Source organism: Nasonia vitripennis, chromosome 2 (assembly GCF_009193385.2).
Source record: "Nasonia vitripennis strain AsymCx chromosome 2, Nvit_psr_1.1, whole genome shotgun sequence".
Classification (NCBI taxonomy): domain Eukaryota; kingdom Metazoa; phylum Arthropoda; class Insecta; order Hymenoptera; family Pteromalidae; genus Nasonia; species Nasonia vitripennis.
This window is the reverse complement of record NC_045758.1, coordinates 10,084,692-10,098,003: the sequence shown is the minus strand read 5'-3', so window position 1 is coordinate 10,098,003 and position 13,312 is coordinate 10,084,692.

The window sequence follows — 13,312 nt, the reverse complement described above, 5'->3', positions numbered from 1 at the left end:
AGGTAACCTCATAAGTTTTTAAACCCAGGCCAAGGGTAAAAAAATAAATTAAAAGCAAATCATTTTTTCGTTACCTGATCTACAAGATTTAAGTTTTACAGAATCATACGTGACGTTACATATACATCGCGGTATCATTGCGGTCCCGCGGTCATTATTCTAAAAAAAAAAACTCTTTGACATGCGCCCAACGTATAACTCGATGGAATGGCCGGCGAGAACAAAGTTCAATTACTCTTTTCGCAGGCAGTTAATTTCGTTAACGCGCGCCGGACGAGGTGTAAAATTTATGCAAATTAATGCGCGCAAACAGCCTCCCGCTGCATTATCGATTTTGCACTTAACGAGGGCAAGTAATGTTTGAGCTCACAGCTCGCGATTCGGTTCGGCCAATTGAGAGATGCAATTGTAGAATACACGGTATCGAGGGAGAAAATCTCGCGGAAAATACGTGCATATAGAATAGCAGATTTATGATAAGCGAAACGCTTACCGTCCATAAGCTGATGCTCATGCTATGTAATCCAGATCGGAAGATATTGCCGAAGCTTGCACTTAACGGCGGGTATCGGCCTCTCGGCTCGTATCGGAGATGATTTACAATGTGTAATTCTCCCATTCTATTCGCGGCTCCGCGTTACTTAATTGAGTTTCAAAAACGATCTCGAATCAATTGCCTGCTCGCTCTCTCGGCGCTGTTTCTCTACATAATGACGAAATATTCGTAGCATTACACCGCGCGCTCACGATCGAAAAACACGCGTTATTCGATCCATCGATCATCCTATAACTTTCATGTCCATGAGACTTATAGACGCGCGGCTGAGAAGAAAGTTCAATTACTATCAATCACTTGGCTCTCGAGTGGAAAACAATTATACGGAAATCAATGAACAAAAACTCTCCCTTCTTTTTCACACGTGCGCTTGTGTTCCGAGAGAGCGTTAGAAACAATCGTCGCGAAACGACATAAATCATAAAGCGCGAAGCGAGCGCTTTACAACAAATGGGATCGCCTTGGATAAATCAGCCTTCTTAACAAAATAAATCACAGAACAGACAAAACAGCGGCAGCCTTCTCAATAAAAGCGCAATTTTATTCCGCTCGCGTCAGAAGCGACAAGAAGTCTTCACAATAGTTTCTTTTTCCCTTCACATAACATCGTGTGTGTATAAATAATCATCCATTTATAAACGCACGAGAGAGATATAACTGCAAAAAAGAAGAACAATTAACACGGTTTTCTCGCGCACTTATACTCACGCGATCTTCTCGGAAAACCGCGATTTCCCGGAGCGTCCGGCACACCGAGCCACTAGGCAAATTCGATAAGTGTATAATATAGAAGGCGCCGAAGGCATCAGAAGTGTGTTCCTTTTCGACGCCCACCGGCCCCTCGACCTTGACTCTGAGCGAGAATTACAGCCGGGACACACACGTACGCGGAACTTTTTATCGCCATCAATGAGAGGAGAGCTCGAGTATACTTACGCAGACACACTCGACGCGCGCGAGAAAGGAAGCATAAAGGAAACCCAGAGCGAATCCGGTTCGGTGCCGATCACCCGAGAAAGAGAACATAACGCCCCGAGGCGTTCGTAATACCGGCTCTTTTATAATTGCCGCGAGCGGATAAAAAGCGGAAGAAGCGAGTCAGCGTGCGTGGATTACGGGAGGAAAAGGTTCGCGCAGCTGCGATGTACGCACATCCGGAATTCAAGTTTTCACTGCTTTTCCTTTCACTGTGTGCGCGCAGCTCCTTTGTCTTTCCCGTTCTTTTCCTGCTTCGAGCTTTTGTTGCTCATTGCGGTTTTTTAATTGGGTTAGGGTTTTTCGAATAAATCTCGCGCTTTACACGCTCCTGAAAAAAGTGTTTTCGTCCGATGCGCGAGAAGTGAAGTTTTTAGCAGGAAAAGGATATAAATCTCTGTCTCGGTTGTTGTTCCTCTATATTAGTTGGAGACGCGTACGCGACTTGAGTTTATTATCTTGTAAGATACGAATTGCATGCCTCTATGGAATGATAATTATTTACAAAAGTTTAACGATCCAGCTTTTATTTTTAGACTCTCCGCGCGAGAGCTTCAATTAGTTTTTTCTGCATATTCCAGTGATTTAGTGCGTTCCAGCTGCTGGCATTTCCACGTCTGTCTCTTTTACTACTATTCGTTAAACCCATAAATTTGTTTATTCTTTTGACGCGCGTTATTTACGCACGGCTATAAAATTCTATTTTCAAGCAAAAATTCTTCTCATCGCAATTGAGATCTGCATAGGAGCATTGAAAAGAATTTTAATTTCAGTCATAACAAAGTTTTACATTCATTAGTATTTGTTTCGGAGGATTTATCATTCGAATATAAATCACAAGCAATTACGAATGTTCATAGTTTTTCCATTATATAGCCGAATCGAATAATCCATTAACATAATGGAAAGTACATACATGCATCGTCTCTGCGATGCAGGTTTTATTGTGATGACTATAAATATTTATCATTTCATTCTCCTTTGTGTATCTCCTCTCCGATCAGTCTATCTATCAATGGGACTTTCTCTTTGCCCGCTGAAGAGACAAATATCTCGCACTTCGCACTGTACAATTTTTCCGCGACGGTACAAATCGATTTTTTCATGCGATCGGTAATGTACCGATTCGAAACCACGATAGGCATTTCTTTGATACCTATATATAAATTACGAAACACATCGAACTGCATTATAGAAACCAGCCCTAAAATATGTCAGGCCGTATAATTCATACTTCCATACTAGTATACACACTTTGCACTAATTTTCCTCGCAAACTTTTTTCTCCTTACCTCTAAGTTTCATCTCTCGTCGTCTCCGCAGGATAATTAGTCCGCTCTCTCGTGGTGCGTATACGCTCCAATAGGCGCGAGGTTACCAAGGCAAGGACGCTGTCGAATCATTAATTTTACGTCTCCGGATTGTATTTAAAAGAGAACCTGTCGACTCAGCCTGGACTTGTCTCTTCCGTAAGATTTTGTTTCTCTTCCCTTTCAGTGGGAGGATGTGGAATGCGTCGCTCGTATACACATGAATAGAGATTAGTTTTGCTGCCGGCAAACAATGCGGAAATCGGCGATCTCGCGCGGGCTTGTTTGTTTTATGATTAAATTATGGGTTTAAAATAAGCGTTATGTTTATAATCTGTGCGCGCCTGAGCATTTTTCCTTGATTTTTTTCTTTCAGCGACGATTTTCTCTGGGGACACGCTGGCAAAAAATAATCGTGACACGGATATGATCTACGATTGTAACGTTTGCTGGATATTGCAATTTTTAAGATATTCTGCAAAAATCGGATTTTAAAATTCATCAACCGATAATTTTGAAACCTCTTGATATTCAAACTTTTTACGTTATAATGACACACTCTTTGTGTGCAGCTATACAGTTTTCGGCTTACTTCGCCACCCGAAAAAACCTGAGTTTACATCGCACGCGTGACCGGCATAAAAATTTCTTTCTTTCGCACCTTCGGCTGTTAATCCATGCAGTCGCCAGAATAAATAAAAGCCAGACTTTGCGCGAATCGGTAAAAACTTGCTCAGGTGCAGGATCTCGCTGGCAGAACAATGCATTTTATTTTCACGCGGTAAAAAACACGATCCCTTGCCCGAATTTCATGCAATAAACAAAGTGGTAGACTGTTTTTGTTCTGGATGTCCTACCGAGACCAAAATCAAAATTTGAGTGAATCAAAAAGGAGAGCAATATCAAAACCGATTAATCGTGTAGCTTATACTTACATCTTTGGAGAGACATATAATGAAGAAAGTCGACCTTCGTGAATAACCGTTGAGACGCGCAAAATGTCAACAAGTGCATTATTAATGAGGTATAATTTTTCTGCAATTAAATTATATAAGCGAGCGACGTTATGTCTATAACGGTGCAACGTAAATATAAATAATTAAACTCGGCGAAGACGTAGCTTCGAAGGAACTGAAGAATGACATTTTTGTAGATCGAATCATTTCTATGACTCATTTATACGAACTATCCTTCGGATTTTCATCTTCTCTGTAACTCGAAATAATATGCTGCAATCTGTACGCGGCAATAAATCTATCGTACATTATAAAGACATCATTTTTTCCGATAAACCGATCTTCGATCCGATAAGTCTCCCATTCTCGAAATATCGAACCTAATGGATGCATTTATACTCGACCCATAAAAAAAAGCCTCACACACGAGTCCTTGTCTGATCTCCTTTATTTGCCGATCGCTATCTGCCCGCGCGCGCACGCCTGCCTTGCAAAATCGTCTCGTTTTCACGCATGAGAGTATTTATTTCTGTCGGTCACATTGAAACTATTATCGAATTTCAATTAAAGCCAATGCCCGAGAGCCAATCAAGCGCGAAAAAGTTCACGATAAGATTTAAGAGCAAGGTTGGCCCGACTCTTATACGCCTTATATTTCGTTCGTTTAAACGGCTAACCGAAATCGAGAGCACATAATATAACAGGCTCCTCCGTGAACAGTTTGCAAAACCACCAGCGGCGCGGCCAGACTCGTCACGCTCGACGGCGAAGCCGAGCGTAAAACATTATATCGAATCTCATTTCGTTTAACAAGCTAATGCTCGATCGAGCGCGCCGCGCTGCTGCATACTCTCCTCCTCGAAAAATCGGCTCAAGATCGTTGCGTCAATGACTTTTCCCCTCAGCCGCAGAATATCTCTCGTTGTGTATCCAGAAGCTTCGGCTCACTCAAAGCTGAGTTGACGTAAGCATCCTTCATTTTTACGCATCCCCGAGTAACACAGCCAATCAATGCCGATATTCAGTCGAGAGAGAGGGTGTGCAGCAATGCGTTTAAGGTCAAGGCTCTGCATCGCTTCATTGTCAATTCCGTCCTGATTTATACGATCCTCGAATGCCGCTCGCGCGCTCGCGAGAGGTATAACAACTGTACAATAAAAGACGCCCGGCGATGCTTATCCTCACGCAATTACTTCTTTTCTGCGCTGTTACACGAGTTGGTACCGCCACACCCCGATATAGGCTGGAGTCGAAAATTCTCACGCGTCGGACTAACGAAGCGGCGAATGCTTATACGCGCGGGTCGCAATCATAATCAGCGTCCAATTAAAGCCGCAAACAGCTGCACGTACGTCCAATCAGTGGCGAGTTTATGCGTCGGAGGAGCAAAAAATTGGCAGCCGAAAATTCCGAATAAGTGTAGCGAGGTCGTGTGTGCACCGCTGATGGCTGTATGTGGGGTACATACGTGTAGGTATGTGTACAAAAGTACGTGGAAAAAGCGTCGAGCAGAAAAAGCAACGCATCCTCAAGGGCATCAGGTGTATACAGTATACTCAGTGTGCAACGTTAGAGAGGTGCAGTTCCCGCGAGCTCGGCTAGAAACGATAATAAAACCGCTGCCGCAGCGCATCTCTGCGCCGTTGCGTTCCACTTTAGAGCACTAAAAGCGCGCGGGATTGCTTTGTTTGAGAGCCGTTTTGATTTTAACTAGGTGATAATAAAATTATTCGCGTATGGAGGATAGTTAAATTTGTGAGGTGAACTCTCAGGAGGTCAGCCGTTGGATTCCAGAGATTGCGATGGCCACTGTGCAACGTGCCTTTGTTGTGCGTGAATTTGTCCAAAGACGATTGTTTCACTCGTATACTATACCACGGTCGAACTTATATTCCGATCCGTCGATTATTCAGAGCGCAAGCCCAGCTCGGTAGCGCTGACCTTTGCCAATTAAGCCAAAACTTACCTTTTGCACTGAATTTCATCCGCAGCCTCCAGTCGCGCGCACGTCGTGACTTCACCTCAGCCGCGCCGGTAATTAATGCAACGGTTAATTAAGCTCGACCGCGAGACAGCGGGAAGCTCGTTTTCTCTCCTTCTTCAACGCGGAGACCGAATGACAGATGCACGCAGTTTTTTCCCCCTCGGCATCAGCGGAGCGTATAATCCACGGCGATCGCGGGAATCCCGTGTGCGCACGTGTCTACATTGATGCATATGAAATGCCGATCATATGTAGGTAAGTATAGAGTGGAACGAGCGAGTTTGCATATTGGGATCGATTCGACCTTAGGGAGGCCGCCAGCGCGAGGCAATGATAGCCTGATGTGTGAGCTGTGATGGACTCCGCAGGACGCTGAGCGGTGGTTAGTCATTCCGCGAGTTTTTTTTCGTATGTGCTTTAACTAAGTGGACTTAGGTTATTGAGAGGCTGGACGCGGAGACTTTGATGAGTGTCGTTGAGGATTATGAGTGGTCGGATTTAAATTTAATTGAATATTGATGATGAGCGTTTTCGAAGAGAAGGATTTTTATTGAAGGATTCGAATCCAGTATAGTGTAAACTACATCTGATGGCGTACAATTGTTACTATTCGAACATTGTATTAATTTATGATGCTTACTCCAATGTACAAAAACATCGTCACTTCAAATTATCTTTAGTAATAGATATTTGGTTATTGATTAATTCAGTGAGCAAATATTTCACCTTGAATATTAAATCAACAAAGTTCTCACAATATTCATTTATTTCCTCGCTTACACGTATACATTTGTAAGAATAACATTATTTATTGACTTATAATGAGCAGTTATTAGAATACTTTTTGCGATAAAAGGTATGATGGAATACATTCTCTTCGTAACCATGTAGAAAATTATTGATTTTTCTAGTGCAGCGCCAAATACACGTTGCTATGTTGAGTTGCAACTATTTTATAAGTCGAATTATAAAACACACCATCATTGATGTCTATAAACCGAAACCACTCACAATTATTGTATGATACTAAGAAATATTAAAGACTTTTTACTCTCCTCAGGATTTATAAAAACAAAAAGTTTACAGACAAAAAGGATATATTATTGTTGTCATTATTTTGATGTATACCTACATATTTGTTAAGCTTTTTTAAAAATACATACTGCAGGCATGATACTATACCATTTTACTGATTTGGCTTTCAAACGATCCCAATAATTCCAATATAATATTTCAATAACAAACGTTACAATTGATAATAACATTCCAACTATGCTTATAAATGCTAAATCTTGACTCAATACATTGCGTTCTTCTGTATCCATAATTCCATGTATAAAACTTGTTTCTCTTTCATACCATAATTTAAACATTTTTGATTCTAATATTTGTTGAAAAATCTTATTAAACTGTTCAAGAAATGGAAAATTTTTACGGAAAATATAACCTTTCGCTGAGTTATGAAAGATAAAATCTACAATTCGAAAATTGTTTTTCAAATTATTACTTCTGTAGTAATTTTCGTATATGTGCTTGATTCGCATTGTAGTAGTAAGGCAAGCAATTTTTTTACCATTTAAAATTTTATTGATACAATCATACGTGGTATTAGTTAATTTAATCATCGAATAAAATTTGTTTGACTCCAAACGGCTGCTTAAAAATTCACGCATATTATTATCTGCATACACTTCTGTAGTATATTTACTGATATCATCGTAATTTTCCAAAGCCATCTCCGTATTCACAACTGAGCTTTTGGTCAGATTTGCGTAAAAATTTGATAAATATATCATAGACACAATCACAAAGTAGATGAAAAAAAATTTTTTTACATTGCTTCGATTTTGATTTAATACGGGCTGATTCAGAATAATTTGTACTACTGCAAATGAAAGTAATCTTTTGCCTTGGGTTCCGGAAGTATAGATCAAATCTACAAGTGAAACAGTAATGATGATTCCTAGAAACAATACGATTAAGACTTGAAGCTTTGAAGTGTTCCCTGATTCATACCAGATCGGTGTTATTAAAATGGTTTTATCAAAATAAAAAACTTTGCTTAATAACTGATTTTCGGTTGAAATTGACACTATATATTCTAAAAAATACTGTAAGGGCACTAAATCAACGTCGCCTGTTATTACACGCTTGTGAGCAGATATTGCACTGAATTCCTCAGAAAATTGTCCCACTTCGTTACTATGAAGTTTATCGTGGGTTAAGATATTCAATGTAAAATTACATTTTTTTTTTATAATTTTGATAGCAGTGAATACGGTGCCAACGATTGCTGAACTGTTCACCGGACTCATCATCATGAAAGGTGGCGCATGAAAAAAAGGAATCGTAAGTTTATATCCATTTACATCAATTATTTTATTGGGGAAAAGTATAGTATCTGCAGAGTAACAATCATTAAAAAAAGATCGAAAGAATGGATTGTAATAGAGTATTCGTTCATGGCATCTGCCGAATTTCGAATGATGCTCTACTTTTAGAATTGTAAAGTCCAAAAACTCGTTACTCCAAGCAAATTTTAAAATCGTATTAATAACTGAGCTCTCTAATGTGAAGCCATCATCAATAAAAAGTATTAATAGACATTTTGGCCTGATTATTTTAGGAGGGGACAGTTGGATGAGCAAGGATATTAATAAACCAATACGTTGAATTTGAGAATCATTATCCAGCCTCGATACTTCGTCAAGTATCACGTATATGGTAGCAGGTCATGGATTTTCAAAAATTGGTAAATCTAATCTTCGATTATCATCATTCGAATAAAGGTTATCCGTATTAATAATTAATGTAGAAATAGTTTCATGGTATAATTTTTGATAAAACTTCACCCCATCTAAGTTTAGTAGTTTCGAACTTTTGAAAAGTGTCAGTTGATACAATTTTCTGTCCTCCAATAAGTGTTTTACAAATACGTCTATCCACTTTGCTGCACAGGTACATTTCAAAGTAGGACCAAAACTCAAGTAAAGCACTAATACTGGTAAAATACTTTGAGAATACATATTTGAAAGAATCGTTTGAAACAAAGAACTAATTTAGATGACTTTTTAATTTGATAATATCATCGTCACTTTTTACCCAAGCTGGCAACGATCGAATACTAAAAATATAAAATGCACACTTAACGTACCTTCGATCACAAATTATCGACCGCTTTTCAAAGTGCAATGCGACAATTGTTTACGAATATTCCACAACGTTTTACTGCCACCATATAATTTCAACTTTCACGCGATAACTAACTCTTTCCCCCCATCCCATCGACGACCTTAGCAGTGAAACTACGCGATGCGGCAGCAGGTTGCATCAGCCGCAGGCTAATTTCCCCTCCGGAGAACCGCGCAATCTCCGCGATTCCCTCCGCGCTTCGACACCAAAAGCCAAACTGGCGCGAGAGAGACAATTACAACTCACACACAGTAGCGTAATAGCCAGGAACCGCACGTTCTCACTTCGCTCGCGGTGTCAGCTCAAGGGCGCGAACATACAACGCGAGTTTGTTTTAGCTATGGCTTTTCCACTAAAAAGGCGCGCAGGCACACACACTCGCGATATCTTTCGCACCGAGCGACCTTGTGATCTTTTCGTAAGAATTTGATCGAGTCTGACCTTAATACAATTCACGTGACGCCAGCGTTACGTGTTACATATGTAAGCGCGAAATCGCCCGCGTACGGATGTATGTAGGAGAGAGAGAGAGAGAGAGAGAGAGAGAGAGAGAGAGAGAGAGAGAGAGAGAGAGAGAGAGCGAGAGCTTTTTTATACATCGGCTGTGGCTAGTATATACATTGACTTTCCTTTTTTTCATTATTTTTTTCAAGCTTCTTTTCCGCCTGTATAGCGCAGATCATGTCCTCGGGCGACAGTCCTGCAGCTGATGTGATGTATGAGGTGCGCGGTGAGCTTGATTTCCTCGAGTCTTTGCGAGCTTCCTGATGGTTTACCCTTTTTATTGTTCGCATAAAATATAAGCTCATAGGAGACGGTGTAGACCTCTTGCAGTTACAGCATGAGCATCTCAAGCAGTTGGCCCAACAAGACAGTTGTGACATGTATAATGCATTCTGCTATCAAATAGTGATGAGGGAAACGGGAAATTGCGCATGCGCCACCTGTCGCCGCCAAACAGAAACTCATAGAGTTCCGCCAGTCCAAAACTCTTTTCGCTTTTGGTATATGAACAAATAATAAATATAGAAGCCTCGGCAGCGGGTGCCAGTTTCCTCGCGTATTATAGTCTCACTTGACGAAGGTAAACCGGTACGAAGCCGCTATTTCACATCGTTAACGACCAACAGTGCATTGTCACGAGAGCGACGGATGAAAATTGAGGTGCCAAAAATCGCGCATAGAGTTATGATGAGTTAATTATTCATGGGCGTGTGCGCGATTGATTCGTAAAAGGTACATAAGCAGCTCTGACTTTGAGACTGGCCCATGTGTCCAAAAATTCTGTTTTTTCTCAAGAATATATTCAAATTATGCATACGCAAACTGGATTTCACTAGATAAAATAATTTCGAGCTGCCTTGACTGTAATTTTTTTTCTTTCTGTATAAGTCTTTTGCGTAATACGTTGCTTTGGATTGTATACTTTTATGCAAATCGCATAAGCAACGAGGTGTTTCAAATTGGGTAATTGTATTAATCTTCCGAAAAAGTACAATAAAACGATCCGAAAATCGTTACGCTTAAAAAGTTTCTCACGACCAGCGGCAGTTACAAGCACAACAATTTTAATAAAGCGATTGCGCAAGTATATAAAAATCACTTTTTCCGGACGATATATAAAGCCGAGGCAATTAAAATTCGAAACATACGCCTATTCTTTCGCGCAGCGCAGAACTGCGTGGCGAATTAACCCTTTAACTGCGTCGCTGAAGCAGTCGACTCACTGTATATTCCCGCTACCGTAAACTGGTTAATAAAGCGCTGGGTAACGCGATGAATCCACTCTTTTTTACACAACGATACGAGAAAATGAAATTTCTGCCGCGACCTGACACGCGAAGCGCTTTATACATTTTTCATATTCGCGATGAGTAAAAAATACAATCGACCATAATGGCTGGCATTAATTTTTCAAACGATTCGTTTGTTCTCAAGCGAATCCTTGCACTATATAATAAAAACCTCGTTATTAATTGTTGCTGCAAAATCATCGCGTTAATTTTCGCAAAAAAAAACTCGCGGTAGATTTGCGCGCGCTCTCGCAAGTGCGCGTTTTGCAAACCGCCCGTTTCGCATTATGCAAAGTTTAATCGCTGAATTTTAATTGGCTAATTAAAGCTTGTATTACAGTCGCCCATTTCTCGCGCGGCCTCTCTCTTTCCCTCGTTGGAATTGTTGAATCGCACACTAATATAAGAGCAATCGAGTCAAGAATAAAAGTCGTCTCAAATCCGCGTAGAAATCGGAAACAACCCTCGACGTCGATTCTCGCGATAGAAGCAGAAAAAGAGCGTAAAAATTCCGATGACGAAAGCCATTTCATTTTCACTCGTCTCTTGCACACTAGCGAATCGTCCTCAAGTGACGCATCGACCAGCAGCAGTAGTATAAAGAGTTGAGCAACACGTTCCATTCCGTTGACTGAGGCAGTAAGTAGTCGACGCGCAACGAAAAAAAAGCGAAGACGCGCTGTCGCTATATACGTGTACACTTATAGTATACTCGATGAAAAAAAAAGGATTCGTGGGATGAGCAGCGGATATAAGCTTAATTATTGTTATAGTAGACGCTGAGGATTATATTCGTGCTGGCGGTATAAGTGCATGATTTTACGAAAAGCCGCTTCTTTTGCGCAAAGCGCGTGAAGAAATAGGGAGAAAACGAGCGACGGGGCATAAGAGATGATGATTATATTGTTTGTAAGCCGCATCGGTTGATGCACGTGCGGCTCTTTTGCTGAGTCTGATGATGATCAAAGGTAGCTACAAACGCGGCATATTTCTCGGGATGTATATGAAAAAGAGGCGCGCTCGCGATGCCGATTCCATGGGACTATAAATATATGGTTTTTATAAGAGTTTTTCCTCCAGTTGCAAACGATAATATCGCGAAATAAGTTTGCTCGTATTAAATCGTTACCACCTTAATTTTCTGTGTTCGCACACCGCTTAAGGCTTGATAATGGAAAAGGAACTTTCAAATCGTATGTCCGCAAGTTCAACGATCGCTTCTTTCCACAAAGTCCTTGCCTCATCAATTAAACTTGCGCCGCAGCGTAGACTTGACGGAAATCCGTCCTCAGCTCAGTCGAAAAACAAAAGGAAGCGGACAAAGAGAGTAAAAGTGTGAGATAAACCCGCAGGAAAACGAAAGGGAAAGGAGCTGCGGAGGTCTCGCTTTTTCGACTGTAATGCAACTTAAGCTGCGTTCGCTCGAGAAAAAAATCCAGTTCCACACACGCGCGGCATTAATCAAGCCCGCTTTATTGCACACGAATTTCAGAGACAAAAACAAAGGCGAACGCGGCAAGAGAGACTGTGTCCGGAAAACCGCAAAATGTAATACCGGTATCCGGCTGTATCTCGAGTATATCAAAGATATAATTATATCGAGTGCGCCATACGTCATCGCCGCGCTCGCATAAATTTCGCATGATTCACGAGTGCGTGTGCACAAGTGCATAATTGACCGCTATATAGCCAAGTTTTAATAATACGAAAATCCGACGACGCATCCGAGTGCACACATTGCTGGAAGAGAGCATTGATCGCTCGCACGTGTGTGTGCTTGTGTGCATAATAACGGTCCTCGTTCGCGGAGCGAAGAAGAAGAAAAGAAGAAGAAGAAGACCATTATTATACGGGCCGGTCGGCGATTTACGAGCCGGTGTGTGTGTCGTCGTCGGCGATTATTACGTGGCAAAGCTGCTGCTACTGCTGCACCTTTGATATGGGCTCTCCTTGTAGTCGCGTGCTTTTTCCTCGACTCTACATCTCGTGCCTTTAATCATATTTTTATACACGCACGCATAAAGTTTTTGTACGTGTATATTATGGTGGAGAAACTCAAGCTTGTGTCCTTTTCGGATGTCGTCGTCGTTTGGCAACGCAGCAGCTCGTGTGCATGATGATTATTATTTTTCTTGGGAGTTTGCGTAATTGTTTATTAATAATGAAATCCTAGAAGATATAGGATATTGCCAGTTGTTTTTTGTTTCGATATTGGGTTCCATACATGTGAGGTGGGAACCTTCAGATTTTTATTCGAATAATCGTACAGCTTTTCCTGTAACCAATTATTCATTAATAAACGTATATCCTCGGTTTTGCTTGAATAAGAATTTTCTGTTACTCCCGCAAAAGCTGCGCATACTCGAATTTTCAGACAAATAGACGTTCATTTATAAAGTGCTTTGAAATATGACTTGTGGCAATTCGCGTATGCACATAATGCAATGGTCGAATCAAAAGTCGTAATAAAATATAGTCATTTCGTAATACCCAGACACTCCTCTCGCAACGTAATAACTTTGCCAAAATGAAAAAGCGTCACTGAA